This window comes from Pinus tabuliformis, chromosome 8 (assembly GCF_031772625.1).
Source record: "Pinus tabuliformis cultivar Carrire ecotype Pingquan chromosome 8, CPIR1, whole genome shotgun sequence".
Taxonomy (NCBI): Eukaryota; Viridiplantae; Streptophyta; class Pinopsida; order Pinales; family Pinaceae; genus Pinus; species Pinus tabuliformis.
The window spans coordinates 25,497,273-25,510,884 of NC_142294.1; positions in this window are offsets into that span (position 1 = coordinate 25,497,273).

The window sequence follows — 13,612 nt, forward strand, 5'->3', positions numbered from 1 at the left end:
GTTGGTCTAGATGTTGTTGACATATGCTTATGGAGAAGATCATACATTGTGTATGATAGTTGCTGATGACTATCATGGTCTTATTTAGATGTTTGGTCTCTGTTATAAATGTCATGTATATCATTTCAAGACTCATGATGTAATAGTTTGTCTCTATCTATTGTAGTCATTTGATGAATCCCTTTTGGTCATATGATGTAAATTGTACCCCCACTACGCATGGGAAGAATGATGTAATATTTCAGTCATGTACAAACAATTGGTATCTGGTATATCCCCACTTGGTTGGCTAGATGAGTCAATATTGGTCTATCCCCACTTGGTTGGGAGATGGATGTAAGTATGATAGAGTCATGTTCTTCTTGTAGAACATATTTTTGTAGACCTTGCTTACATTCATGGGGAGCATGAATAGCACACTTCAGCAGAGCAGAGATTTCAACATGTACTCAGAGGGAGCATGGACAAATTGGTACACCTTGGCATATACAAAGGGGGAGCTTATTTAGAGATTTCAGCAGGTACTCAGTGTTAGGATATTCCGACACATAGGAAATAGTTAAGTACAACTTGGTCTAGTATAGAGTTAGGTATAGAGTTAGGTAAAGTGTGTTTCTTTATCGTTGTACATTTTGTAACTTACAATCTGATGGTCACGATATGTAGTGATCCGACGGTTCATTCTCTCGTCAGTATTACCGACACTTGATCCGTGGCTTGACACCCGATTGGTCCATGATTTCTATTTAAAGCGCATGGAGGGTCATTTGTAGGGTAATCCATGCATGAGAGAAACATATGTAAATTTTCATTCTTTTATTAATAAATTGCCCGAAGTGGCCGCGTTGGCTCAGGCCGTGGACTGTTTCCCTCTTTGAGGGTTTTAACCACGTCAAAAATACTAGTGTATTGATCTGCGATCTGGTTGTGAGCGGTGTCCTTTGGTGTTCTGTCTGAGGAACTTACCTTGTAAATTCCTACATGGTATCAGAGCTATTTGAGGGCCGCGTCCGTTGGTGATCCAAATCTGAAGCTGGTAGAACTGCATCCGACTGCCATTTCCTAGATCTACTGTTTCTGACTGCTTTCCGGCCGAGAAGACTGCTTTGTTGTGTTGGGAGCATCTGTTCCAGTGAGGAACCCCTTTCGTTTCATGCGAAAAGGTTTCCAGTAGCCCTAGCTGCGTCATTTTTAAGATCTGGAGGTATACAATGTTTATTTGCAGTTTACAGTTATTTTCTCTCTGTTTATTTCGGTTCCGGTTTATTTAGCCTTTTTTATTACCGGATCTATACCTTTCATTTCTGCGTATGCTCTTTGCCCTGTGACCCTGTGCGATCTGGGCAAATCAGAAACAGAAAGGAATGATTTTTCTCATGCGTATGCTCTTTTCCCCGCGCCTTAGCGTGATCTCGGAAAATCAGAAACATTGAGAAAAATATTTAGTTTCCGGCTAAAGCTAACTTTGAGCCGCAAGGTTCATTTTTGAAAATATTTAGTTTTTCGGCTAATGCTAACTTCGATCCGTAAGGTTCGTTTTCTTTGCATGTCCGTGTTGGGTTTTGTGTTTTTTGTTTTGTAGGGAAAAAGAGCTTTCTCAAAGCAAGCACACAACCAAAAGCACCCCCCCCTCTCTCTCTCTCTCAAATTTTTTGTATAGCTCAATTGGTTCAAAGCTATTTTAAGAGAGTAGAGGTCTTGGGTTCAAGTCTCCATTTTGTGGGGGCGGACTTTTTCATTTCCGCACATTCCCGCACTTCGTCAGCAACTTCATCAACTTTTTTTCAAAAAGCCATAACTTCTTCATCCGGAAGCCGTTTTTTTTAAACCAACCTAATTTTTCGAGATCTATCCATTGGAACACTTATTTTCAGCATCTCTAGCTTCAGTTTCCGTTGAAATGAAAAGTAAATACCAAGTTACCCTTGACAGCACCAACTACTTCCAATGGTTGTCCTACATTGAGGATTTACTTAGAAGTAAAGGTCTCTACAGAATAGCCTCAGGCCAAGAAAAGAAACCAAAGGATGAAGATAAGGCTGCTAAATGGGAAAATAGGCAAGATCAAGCACGTGGATTGATAGGGATGTCTATTTCTCCAGATCTTAGATTCCATATTGCAGAACTTAATACTCCTGATGAAGCAATGAAACAAATCAATAAAGTTTTTGGGATTAAAAATGAACTTAGAGCCCATCAACTTGAAAATGAGTTGCTTACATTGGACCCTAATAATTTTTCTTGCATTGAAGATTTCTTGTCCAAGTTCAAGACCCTTAGATATCTCTTGGAAGGTGTTAAAGTTAAGAAAGAAGATAGTAACCTTATCTATTCCATTCTTACTAAGTTGGGACCAGCCTACTCTGTGTTTGTTTCCACCTTCCATTCTACAAGAGAAGCCTTCATTTCTCAAGGAACAGACTACAAGTCCCCTTCCTTTGACCCTTTTTGTGATTCTTTAATAAGAGAACAAGAAAAACTCTTACACCTTGGTCTTCTTAATCTTGGAAACTCTTCCAAGAAAGCGTTAGCTGCCCAGCAGCAACCAAATTCAAAGAATCCTAAGAAGTCATATCCTAAAAAGAATGGTCCTAAACCAAACAAGGGTCCTAAGCAATTTCAGCCCCAAAATGAAAAATCATTTCAAAAAAATGATAAGACAAATAAAAACAAAGGGAAGAAGACTGATAGACATTGCAATTTTTGTAATCGAGATGGCCACTTAGAATCAAAATGCTTTAAGAAGATGGAAGCCTTGGAAGCAACAATGAAGAAGCATAACATCCATTTGGGGCAATCTTCAACTTCAACTTCATCTTCAGGAATGGCACTTTCTGCATGTGGTTGTCAAGAATCTCGGTCTGGCTATGCATTAAATGTATCTTCTTCTTCTCATTCTCATGAGTGGCTCATTGATTCTGGAGCTTCTTATCACATGGCCAAAAAAAAAGCCATGTTTTCTTCTTTAAATGATTGTAACACCAAAAATATATATGTTGGTGATGATAGATCTCTTAGTGTTGTAGGGACTGGAACTGTTCATCTAGACAATGGTCAGTTTAATGATGTATTATGTGTTCCAACCTTATCCTGCAACCTTCTATCTGTATATCAGATAACTCATTCAGGTGAAGGTAAAATCGTTGAATTTTCACCTCATGATGTTGTAATCAAGGACCTAAGAGATCCTAAAAATATTTTAGCTACTGGCATTGTTGATGATTCTACAAGGTTGTATAAGTTTCACAACTTTGGGTCATCAAATCTTCCCTCAGTATTTGTTGCTCATAACGATGAAGTGAGCAAACTTTGGCATGAGCGATTTGGTCACTTAAACTATCGCTCCCTTCAGCACGTATGTAAAGAAAACATGGTGACAGGTCTTCCTATGGTATCTTGCAGAGATGGTGTTTGTTCCGGATGTGTACTCAGAAAACATCATCGGGACAGTTTTGAAAAATGTGCCTCTTGGCACGGCTCAACCCCTCTACAGCTTGTGCATAGTGATTTATGTGGTCCACTTCCAGTTGTGTCATTCTCTGGCTGCAAGTATTTCTTAACTTTCATTGATGATTTCTCCAGACGCACTTGCGTATACTTCTTAAAACTCAAGAGTGAAGTATTTAACACATTTTTGGCCTTCAAGGCCTTTTTTGAAAAACAATCTGGACATCAAATTCTTAAGCTAAGATCTGATAATGGCGGGGAATATGTTAAAAACATATTCATCAACTTTTGCATTGAGAATGGAATTCAAATGCAACATAATGTTCCATATACTCCACAACAAAATGGTGTAGCTGAAAGGAAGAATCGCACCTTAAAGGAAATTGCTAATTGTATGCTACAATCTAAAGGACTTGGTCTTAGTTTTTGGGCAGAAGCAATTAACTGTGAAAATTACATAATAAATCACACTCCTACTAAGGCTTTAAAGAATATCACTCCAGAAGAAGCATGGAGCTCAATCAAACGAGATGTAAGTCACTTTCGTGTTTTTGGAAGTGAAGCGTGGGCCCATATTCCAGATGAAAAGCATAAAGCTTTAGAACCTAAGAGTGAAAAATGTACTTTTGTTGGATATTCTGAAGATGTCAAAGGATATAGACTTATTCCATTTAAGTCCAAAAATGTTATCATTAGAAGAGATGTAAAATTTGATGAAAATATATCGGCCTGCGAGCCTAGTCCGGCGGATGTGACACCTCTCCCTATCTCTTCTACTTTTGAAAACATTTCTTCTTCAGATGATGAAAGTGAGGATGACAATCCTCCCCCACCATCTCAGGATCCTCCTTCAGCTCCTCAGCTTCCAAAATGGGTTCGTGCTACTCGAGATGCAGCAGGTGATCTTGTCGGTGATCCTACAGATCAGCGCCATACACGTTCTCAGTTCGAGAGAGCCTCTTCTTTACTGGCTCAAGCTCCAGTAAATTATGATCCTGACACCTTTGCAGAAGCTTCAAGCCATCCAGATTGGGAAGCAGCTATGAATGAAGAATATCATTCATTATTGGCAAATGATACATGGGATCTTGTTCCTCTACCAAAGGGACGAAAACTTATTAGATGCAAATGGGTTTATAGAACCAAGTATGGACCAGATCGGAAAGTCGATAAACATAAAACTTGTCTTGTTGCTAAAGGTTTTTCACAGGTTGAAGGCATTGACTACACTGAAACCTTCTCCCATGTTGCCAAAATGAACTCTATCCGCCTTGTTCTTTCCCTTGCTGCCTCATTCAAATGGGAATTCCATCAGATGGATGTTAAATCTACCTTCTTGCATGGGGACTTGCATGAAGAAATCTACATGGAACAACCCATTGGCTTCATAAAAACAGACTCCAGCCTTGTATGTCGGCTTAAGAAATCCCTTTATGGTCTCAAGCAAGCTCCTCGAGCTTGGTATGCCAAAATGGATAGCTTTCTTTTAGACTCTGGCTTTTCTAGGTGTCATTCTGACAATATTGTCTACACCAAGAAAGTGGGCAAGTCTCTTATCATTCTTTTTCTTTATGTTGATGATCTTATCCTTACCAGTAGTGATCCCAACCTTATAAACCATGTGAAGTCCAGCCTTAAAAAGAAACTTGAAATGACAGACTTAGGACACTTACATTATTTTCTCGGTCTTCAAGTCTTGCAATCTAAGGAGGGTATTTCCCTTTCCCAGTCCAAGTATGCCTGTGATATTCTACGTCATTTTCACATGGAAGACTATAAGCCAGCCCCTTCTCCCTTTCAGTCTGGAGTCAAACTTTCAGTCACTTGTACTTCTCCTATAGTTGATGCTACCTTATACCGTCAACTTGTAGGAAAACTCTTGTATCTAACTCATACTCGTCCTGACCTTTCCTTTGTTGTTGGCCTTGTTGCTTGGTTTATGCAAAACCCACGTGAAAGTCATTGGAAAGTAGCTAAAAGAATACTTCGTTATGTTCGAGGTACAATTCAGTTTGGGATTCATTACAGTTCCGAAGCAGCTCCTCTATTGGTTGGTTTCACTGATTCTGATTGGGCTGGTGACCCTGATGATCAGAAGTCTACTGCCGGTTATGTGTTCACTCTTGGTTCAGGACCTATTACATGGGCTTGCAAGAAACAAGGTGCCATTTCTCTTTCATCAGCAGAAGCAGAGTATCGTGGTGCCGTAGAAGCTAGTAAGGAAGCCTTGTGGCTTCGTCAGATCCTGTCAGAGTTTGACTTTCAGCAGCAGCATCCGACTACACTTTGGTGTGATAATCAAAGTGCCATTCAGCTATGCAAAGATCCAGTCCAACATTAGCGTAGCAAACACATTGAACTTCACATGCACTTCATCAGAAAGCTCATTCATGACCATGTTCTTGAAGTGCAATATTGTTCAATAGATGATCAAGTTGCAGACATCTTTACAAAGGCTCTCACAGAGGCGAAGTTCACTAAACTTCGATTTATGGTTGGAGTTCAGGAAGTTGTCACTAAGGGGGGATAGGCTCTAGTGCCTCCTTCCTTCTCCTATTGTGTCATATCTGTAAATCCTTCAATCCTATCCCAAGTTGTTCTTAAGGGGGGATGTTAGGATATTCCGACACATAGGAAATAGTTAAGTACAACTTGGTCTAGTATAGAGTTAGGTATAGAGTTAGGTAAAGTGTGTTTCTTTACCGTTGTACATTTTGTAACTTACAATCTGACGGTCACGATATGTAGTGATCCGACGATTCATTCTCTCCTCGGTATTGCTGACACTTGATCCGTGGCTTGACACCCGATTGGTCCATGATTTCTATTTAAAGCGCATGGAGGGTCATTTGTAGGGTAATCTGTGCCTGAGAGAAACATATGTAAATTTTCATTCTTTTATTAATAAATTTCCTGAAGTGGCTACGTTGGCTCAGGTCGTGGACTGTTTCCCTCTTTGAGGGTTTTAACCACGTCAAAAATACTGGTGTATTGATCTGCGATCTAGTTGTGAGCGGTGTCCTTTGGTGTTCTGTCTGAGGAACTTACCCTGTAAATTCCTACACTCAGGGGGAGTATGGACATCAAAATGTTTATAAAGGAAAGATAATATCTTGGTCCTCCCTTTGCCCTTGATGTCAAAGGGGGAGAGTGATTTGGTGTTGTTGCCCTCAAGTCCAAAGGGGGAGATTGTTGGCATTATGATGCATGTGTTGTACTTGATGGCAACCCACTCGTAGAAGAACAACTCACTTATATATAACTAGATGAATCTACAGAAGAGATACCAGATGTGACAGAATACATGGGATGTAGGACAACTCAAAGGAATCAGTTCAGATGTAATGAGCAATGACAACTCATTAAGATGACAGTTCTCAGTATGACAAGTTAGCTTTGCCATCAAGTTCAAAGGGGGAGATTGTTGGCATTATCATACAAGTGTTGTCCTTGATGGCAACTCACACAGATGACAGATCATGGTGCAGCAGGTCAGTAGCAAAGAATTGATGATCAAACTACAAAGAATGAAGAAAGAAAAGTATATATGCAGGTTCACTATATACCAAGTCGTGTACACACGCAGGTTCACGATATACCAAGTCGCATATATACGCAGGTTCACTATATACCAAGTAGTGTATACACGCAAGTTCACTATATACAAAGGCGCGTATACACGTAGGATTGATGATCAAAAGTTGCGTATGCATATGCACACACTTTCATGCACATAAAAGCGCGTACATGTGGGAAAGCTTATTTTTGGGTCTGTGGTATTTAGACCTATGGTTTTGGACCTTGGTATTGCGTCCGAAGTGTTGAAACCAGGTATTGGGTCCCTAGTATTGGTTCTAAACGGTTTTGGACCATGGTATTGAATAAGGCCTAAGACTATAAAAGGAGAAGAAGATTATTAGGCAAAAGCATTCAGAAAGTCTTGAATATTTGATGAAGTATGCAATCTAGTATGCAGGTTATGGGTTCATAATGCTTTGCTAAGGAGGAATCTCAGCAGCTGATGGAGAACAAGATCTAAGGATAGATTGGGATATAATGGCTTGGAATGAATCACCTCTATACGGTTTGATCAAGCTTATTCTAGATCTGTATACTGACGCATGTAATGTTCTGTAAATATTATGATCTAGGTATAACTCAAGTTTTGGAATATCTGCAAGTCATGAATGAATATTTATAGATGTATACGCTGGTTGACTATGATAAAAGCACGTACATACGTAGGTTAGATACATCTAAGTAGAGTATACCATATGAACTATGATGTTTCAAGTTACAGGTGGTTCTAGTTGTTGATGATTTCTGATGATTGTTTACTGGTGTCAGTATTCTGCATATTCAGTTTGGTTGATTGTGTTTAGCTTCAGTGTTGATGGATGAGATCTATAATGGATCAGGATCATAATGACTTATCTTTATGTGATCTAATGGACTAGATCTGGTTTCTAACATGCGTATTATCCTTGTATATGTAATGATCTGGTTATGTCTGAAGTCAGGAAGTGCAGCGGAGACATAAGTAAGTAATTAATGACATATACGTTGGTTCGCTTTGGTGAAGTTGTGTATACACACTGGTTTGGCTCTTCAAAGTAGCGTGTGCACTCTGATACATGATTTTTGTTAGATCTGAACATTGTTGCAGAGTTCTGTGTTCTACTCTATGTTCTGCTGATTGCAGTTTGTTGATTGGGTTTCAATGATTCAGTATTGGGTGATTCAGAGATTGATGATGCTAGTGTTGACTGATTATGTGCTTCAATGATATTGATGGGTCCAGTATGAAAATTGCATGAAACGTGGCTTTCAAATTATGATGATGTGTTCCATGAGTATCCAGTCTGAAAATTTATGAAACATAGTACCTGGAGGAAGAAAGAGAAGGTTGTAGCCTTCTATAGGTCGGCACCTACGTACTAGTACATCAGCTAGTACAAAATCTAAGGGGGTGGTAGCTCCCTTCCAGTAGCAGCAAGAAAACGAGTGAAGGTTGGAGTATTCAGTAGGCCAACACCTACGTACTAGTAAAAGGATCGACTAGTACAAGAGCTAAGCGGGTTGCAGCTCCCTTCCAGGAGAATCTGGAGAACGAGAGAAGGTTGTAGCCTTCTACAAGTAGAAGCCTGTATACTGGTATAAGACTGCACCAGTACATAAATATTGTCAAAAGAAGTTTCTTATTAAAAGAAGATAGAGACGACTTGTAGCAGGTGGTTTTCACCCACATTGGGTTTCCACCTTACATCATGGTGTTCATGTGTGCTTCTTGTGTGTGATGATCTATTCTATTTTATTGCACCTGTTTACTGTTCATATGGTTAATTAAAGTTTTGATGCACTAACTAAAGATCAACATTTAATGGATTAACTAAATCATAAGTTTACTGGATATACGCTAGTTGCATTAGACACAGTTGCATGTACACGCAGGTTCCCTTCACTGAAGTGGCGTATATGAATCTGAGTATGAAAATGAAAAGGTGCTTGATTTGATAATACTGATTCACCCCCCAATCTCAGTATTATTCCAACAACCCATTCAATATTGATTTCATTGCTATTGTATTATGTGTTGTTGGGAAAAGTATCCAATACGGAATGACCCTATCCCACTCTAAGGGTGATAGTACCTCAGCAACAATCGAAGCAAAGCTATCTAAGATTTCTTCTTTATGAAAGTAAAATAGGGGAGAAAGAGATCCACCAACCGATGTCTTTCGCTAATGGTTGATCCAATCTTCTCTCCTTGCTGCTTGCTCCCAACTCCTTGCTCTTTCACTGACCCAGCTACACCAAGATCCTGCAAAATGACAAGAGAGGGAAACTACAAGAAGCATACATTCATAATTGATTCAAGGATTAGAATAAATCAAATACACAAGCATAACAATACACCATTGAAACACATGCATATAGAAGAACCTCAAATGCTTTATTAATGGAAGAAGTAAAGTTCAGGAAGTGATACAACCATAAAAGGCCCAATCCAGCATCACCTCCCAGCAGAAAGAAATCTCCTCTTCACCTCCTTCAAAGCAAATCACCCAATAGTTCTAAACTCAAACCAACAACACTTCCTTACATTCAAAAGATTCCAGCCTCCTTAGACCTCATGAGAGAGATCTATATATAGGGTTTTGGAGAAAGGATGAGTCAGCTTGAAGCTGACTAGTGTCCTCTCTCACTTCAGTTATTCTTTAGTTCTTGAGTCCACTTGGAGGTTCTTGCTTCCACTTGGAGATCTAGACCCTCTTACTCATCACTAGTCGAATTCCTTGATCCAAGTGTCATTTTGGAAGCTTCCTGGGCATTGACACCTTGAGGAATGACTGTGCCACATGTCCCAACTCGCCCAGCGCAGGTAGCTTTCTTTGCAGTTGACATTCAGCGCAGGTAGACAGTGGAGCAGTTGACATGATCCAGAATTAGCTTGTTTTTGAGTGTTTTCAGGTGGAGAACTGCTATTCAGTGCTGTGGTTTTCTGACCTTATTCCTCTAGGGGTAGGAACAACATGTTTAGGGACTTTGGATCCCTCAGATTATGGACTTTTCATGCTCCATGCTGTAAGGCACAAAAATGTCTATAACAGTTGCCCCCTAAAGTATGAGGTCGTTTATCGGGTGAAATGCTTTATCAGGAGGATCCGAAGTTCATTCAATCGCAGAGAGGTGACCTGTAATAAAATACAATACAATACATTATGATTCATTCTGCTTTCATGATCTAGCTGAGGCGGACATTCCCATGCTCAGCTTTATAAATTCATTCTGGTACATATAATAGACGATCGTCTGATGGTAGACTGATAATTCTCTGCTGAAATTATCATCCTTTGAGTAGGATGATCATCTGCTGTAATGATGTACATGTCAAATGTCTTTATACTTCCTGAATATATATCGCAGCCCGGATGGATGAAACTAGATCCGGGGTCTTCAAACTCGTTCGATCTTCATTCTAAGTACAAGTCGATCCATGTGAGAATTGCGCTGAAGTCGAACATGGAAGGACATCGCTTGATTACTGGTCAATAATGTAAACTGTTAACAAGCGCGAGAGGAATCACCGATAATGATAATGACCCTCTAGGTACTGCAGTACAATTCACGTGGTGTGAATAAAGGACTTGGCGTCGAACACCACGCAAAATCTTTCGGTCGAAGGTCATTGATGTATGCCTGTCGCCGGAAGTGAGAAACTTGCCATTGAGGCATGCAAGCTTCAAAGTACTGAGGGGGGTGTTCCTAGATCAACTTCTTGGAGAATGAGCTGAAGTCGACAAGAAGCGATCCGTCAAAGGAGGGCCTTAATGAATCCCACATTAGTGACATGGAACAGAGCTAATGATTTTAGTGGAGGTGAAAACAATCTGTGACATATGATTCAGGGTGGCGGTCATGAATGGATGAAGGATAATGTATGCAGTGGATGGGACACGGTTGACTCTTTCTGAACAACAGCTCTTGAACATATAACGACACTGATGCGATGGATCGGTAGCATTACCCCAAATGTGGATGGTTTGGCGAGACCATGGTGATGAGACCGGTGAATGAAACAACCCAACCCGATGTGATACGGAGGAAAAGTGTCATGTTCAAGAGCGACTTGCTACCATTAAAGCTTTGAGGTTCTCCCAATTTTTCCCCAGTCATTTCTGACCAGTACCTCTTTATTTTTGTCAAGCTTGAGGAGGATAACATATGCTTGTTCTATAACCTGCCCTTCGGGCAAGCCCATCGCTATGTTTTAACGAGCCTAGCGATAGGGAAACTCGTTCTCGTCTAAAGACAAGTTTTTCGCTATTTAATCATTTTAGCGAGTCTAACGACAAGGAAAACTCGGTCCTTTTCATTTTTAGAGAGTCTGAAAAGGTACAGAAAGTTAACTCCAAAATTCCTTTTTCGTCATCTAATCCTTTAAGTCCGAAAAAGTATAAAACAATACAGAAGGGATGAGTTTTCGATAACTTTAACGAGCCGAATAAAACAAGCGCTCGCCCTTTTTGTGTAATAATCCCTCAGGTCCAAAAAGATTAAAATCTAGAGGAGGGATAGCTCTTCCGGTCACTTTAACGAGCTGGAAGGCCAAAACTCGGCAAACTTTTCATATTTTACGAGTCAGATGAAAAGAGCTCAAAGAAGACTCGTCTTTTGAGGAACGAGTGATAAACAGGGATAGCAGCAGATTCCAGGTACAGGTTGGAATTTTCCAATCACGGCAGTGTCACAAGGATGGCTAGGTGAAATCACTCTTCGTAGCTGTTCCTCAAAATGGGTAAACAATCATATGGAGGTGAACGATCGGCCAAATGACGGTGGAGGTGGCAGGTGCAAACACGACCAAGGCTTTTTATGGCTGATAAATTTACGATCACAGAGGTCATTTACCGGAATAGGTTCATTTTTTATTTAAAAATGAGCTTAAACTCTGGGGGAAACATTGCTCACTGCTTTTATTTATTTTTTAACGAGCATGAAGACCGCGTTAAAACTGCTCGGATCTTTGCGTTTGTTTTTTAACGAGCATGAACTTTATGCTAAAACTGCTCGATTATACCAGTCATAAGATAAGAAATATCTCCTGAAAGATCCCATTTTTTATAGAGCTTGCGCCTTACCAAAGCTATGCTCCCTCTCATCCTTTCTTTATGCAAGTTCGGAAACGACTAATCCAAAAAGCAGATAAATAACCGCTCTTTGCTTGCACTCCAAAAGGTTTGCATGCCCCCAGGTATAAAATACAATTTCAAGGTTGCCCCTCCTCCTTCCCACCTCTATTTTTCTTTGGGTGTTCACAGCTACTTGTCGTCTTGCCAGTCTAATGTTAACGATACTTGTCTTCTCATTATTTTTAACGGGTCTTACGCGATACTTGTCTTCTCGTCAGCCCAACTTTTAACAGATCTTTCGCAAGATCGCAAGAGAACAGCTACTTGTGACAAGAGAGCAGCTACTTGCGACAAGAGAAGAACACTACTCAAAGACAAAACATTGGTGTTATTGAGGGAGGCTTGCCTCTTTCTGGTTACCCAAAGATTGTTTCATTAATCTTTCAAACAAAACATTTCCTCGGCACTGTCTATCGAAATAGACAAGGGTGAATGACCTTTGTCAAACACGTAGCTTTGACAAAAGAATCTTATTCTAGAACAACACCTCTTCCATCCACGGACGGGGTATGGACTAGTCATATTCTCTCGTGGAAATTCTATCTTATACCCAAGGTTTTCTCTGCCCAAAGCAGACCAGGATGCATGCCCCCTGGGTTCCAGTCCCATCTTTCCGAATCACTCGCACTCATCGGGAAGGAGGACTGGGGGTGGAGATATTTCTTGATTGAATAGACCATTCAGCGTTCCATGTTCTCAACCTACAGATCAATGCAGGAATAGGAGGTGATTATGTTCCGTTTAAAATAAATTTTATAACGACGCTTTAGACACAACTTGCTTTTTCACTTTTTAAGAGTCGAGAAAAAGCTAAAGATGACTCTAGTCTCCTTCGATGTTTTAACGAGCCCGAAGTGACAAATGCTCGGATGGACTTTTTCAATTATAGAGTTTGAAAAAGGCCAAAAGAAACTGCTCTGGAGATCTAGGCAGAGGGTGTGCCAAACTTTTCGCAAAACCACAGAATACGTTTTACGGTACGGGTGGTCGATCTTCGTGAATGCTGTGTTCACTGCATTGCGATCAGTAGGGCAGCCGACACGGTTTCCTATGGATAAAGGCTTTGTTCCTATAGGGGTCTCCCAATATATACGCGACGGTACGTGGGATCACAAGTCCGTATTGATACTTATCGCTTCACCGTGGAGGAATCACCCAACCACTCAACGCTAAGATATCACGTTTAACGACGCTGGAACACATCTCTAGCTTAGACCTCTATGTGTTTTCGTTATGTTTCAATGCGTTGTTATGTAAATTCAATTCATTTTAAGTTGATCTTGTTTAGCAGTTTGCCTTTATGGATCACCACAAGATGTATAATACAACTTCCTAAATGCAGTCTAAGATGATAAGCAAGCTTTTCAATCTTTAAACTTTGAAAATCTTAACTACTGAGGGAAAATAAAGACATCATCTTTTCACACAGATCATAGAGCACACACTAACGCACTTTTCCCTAAATCAACATA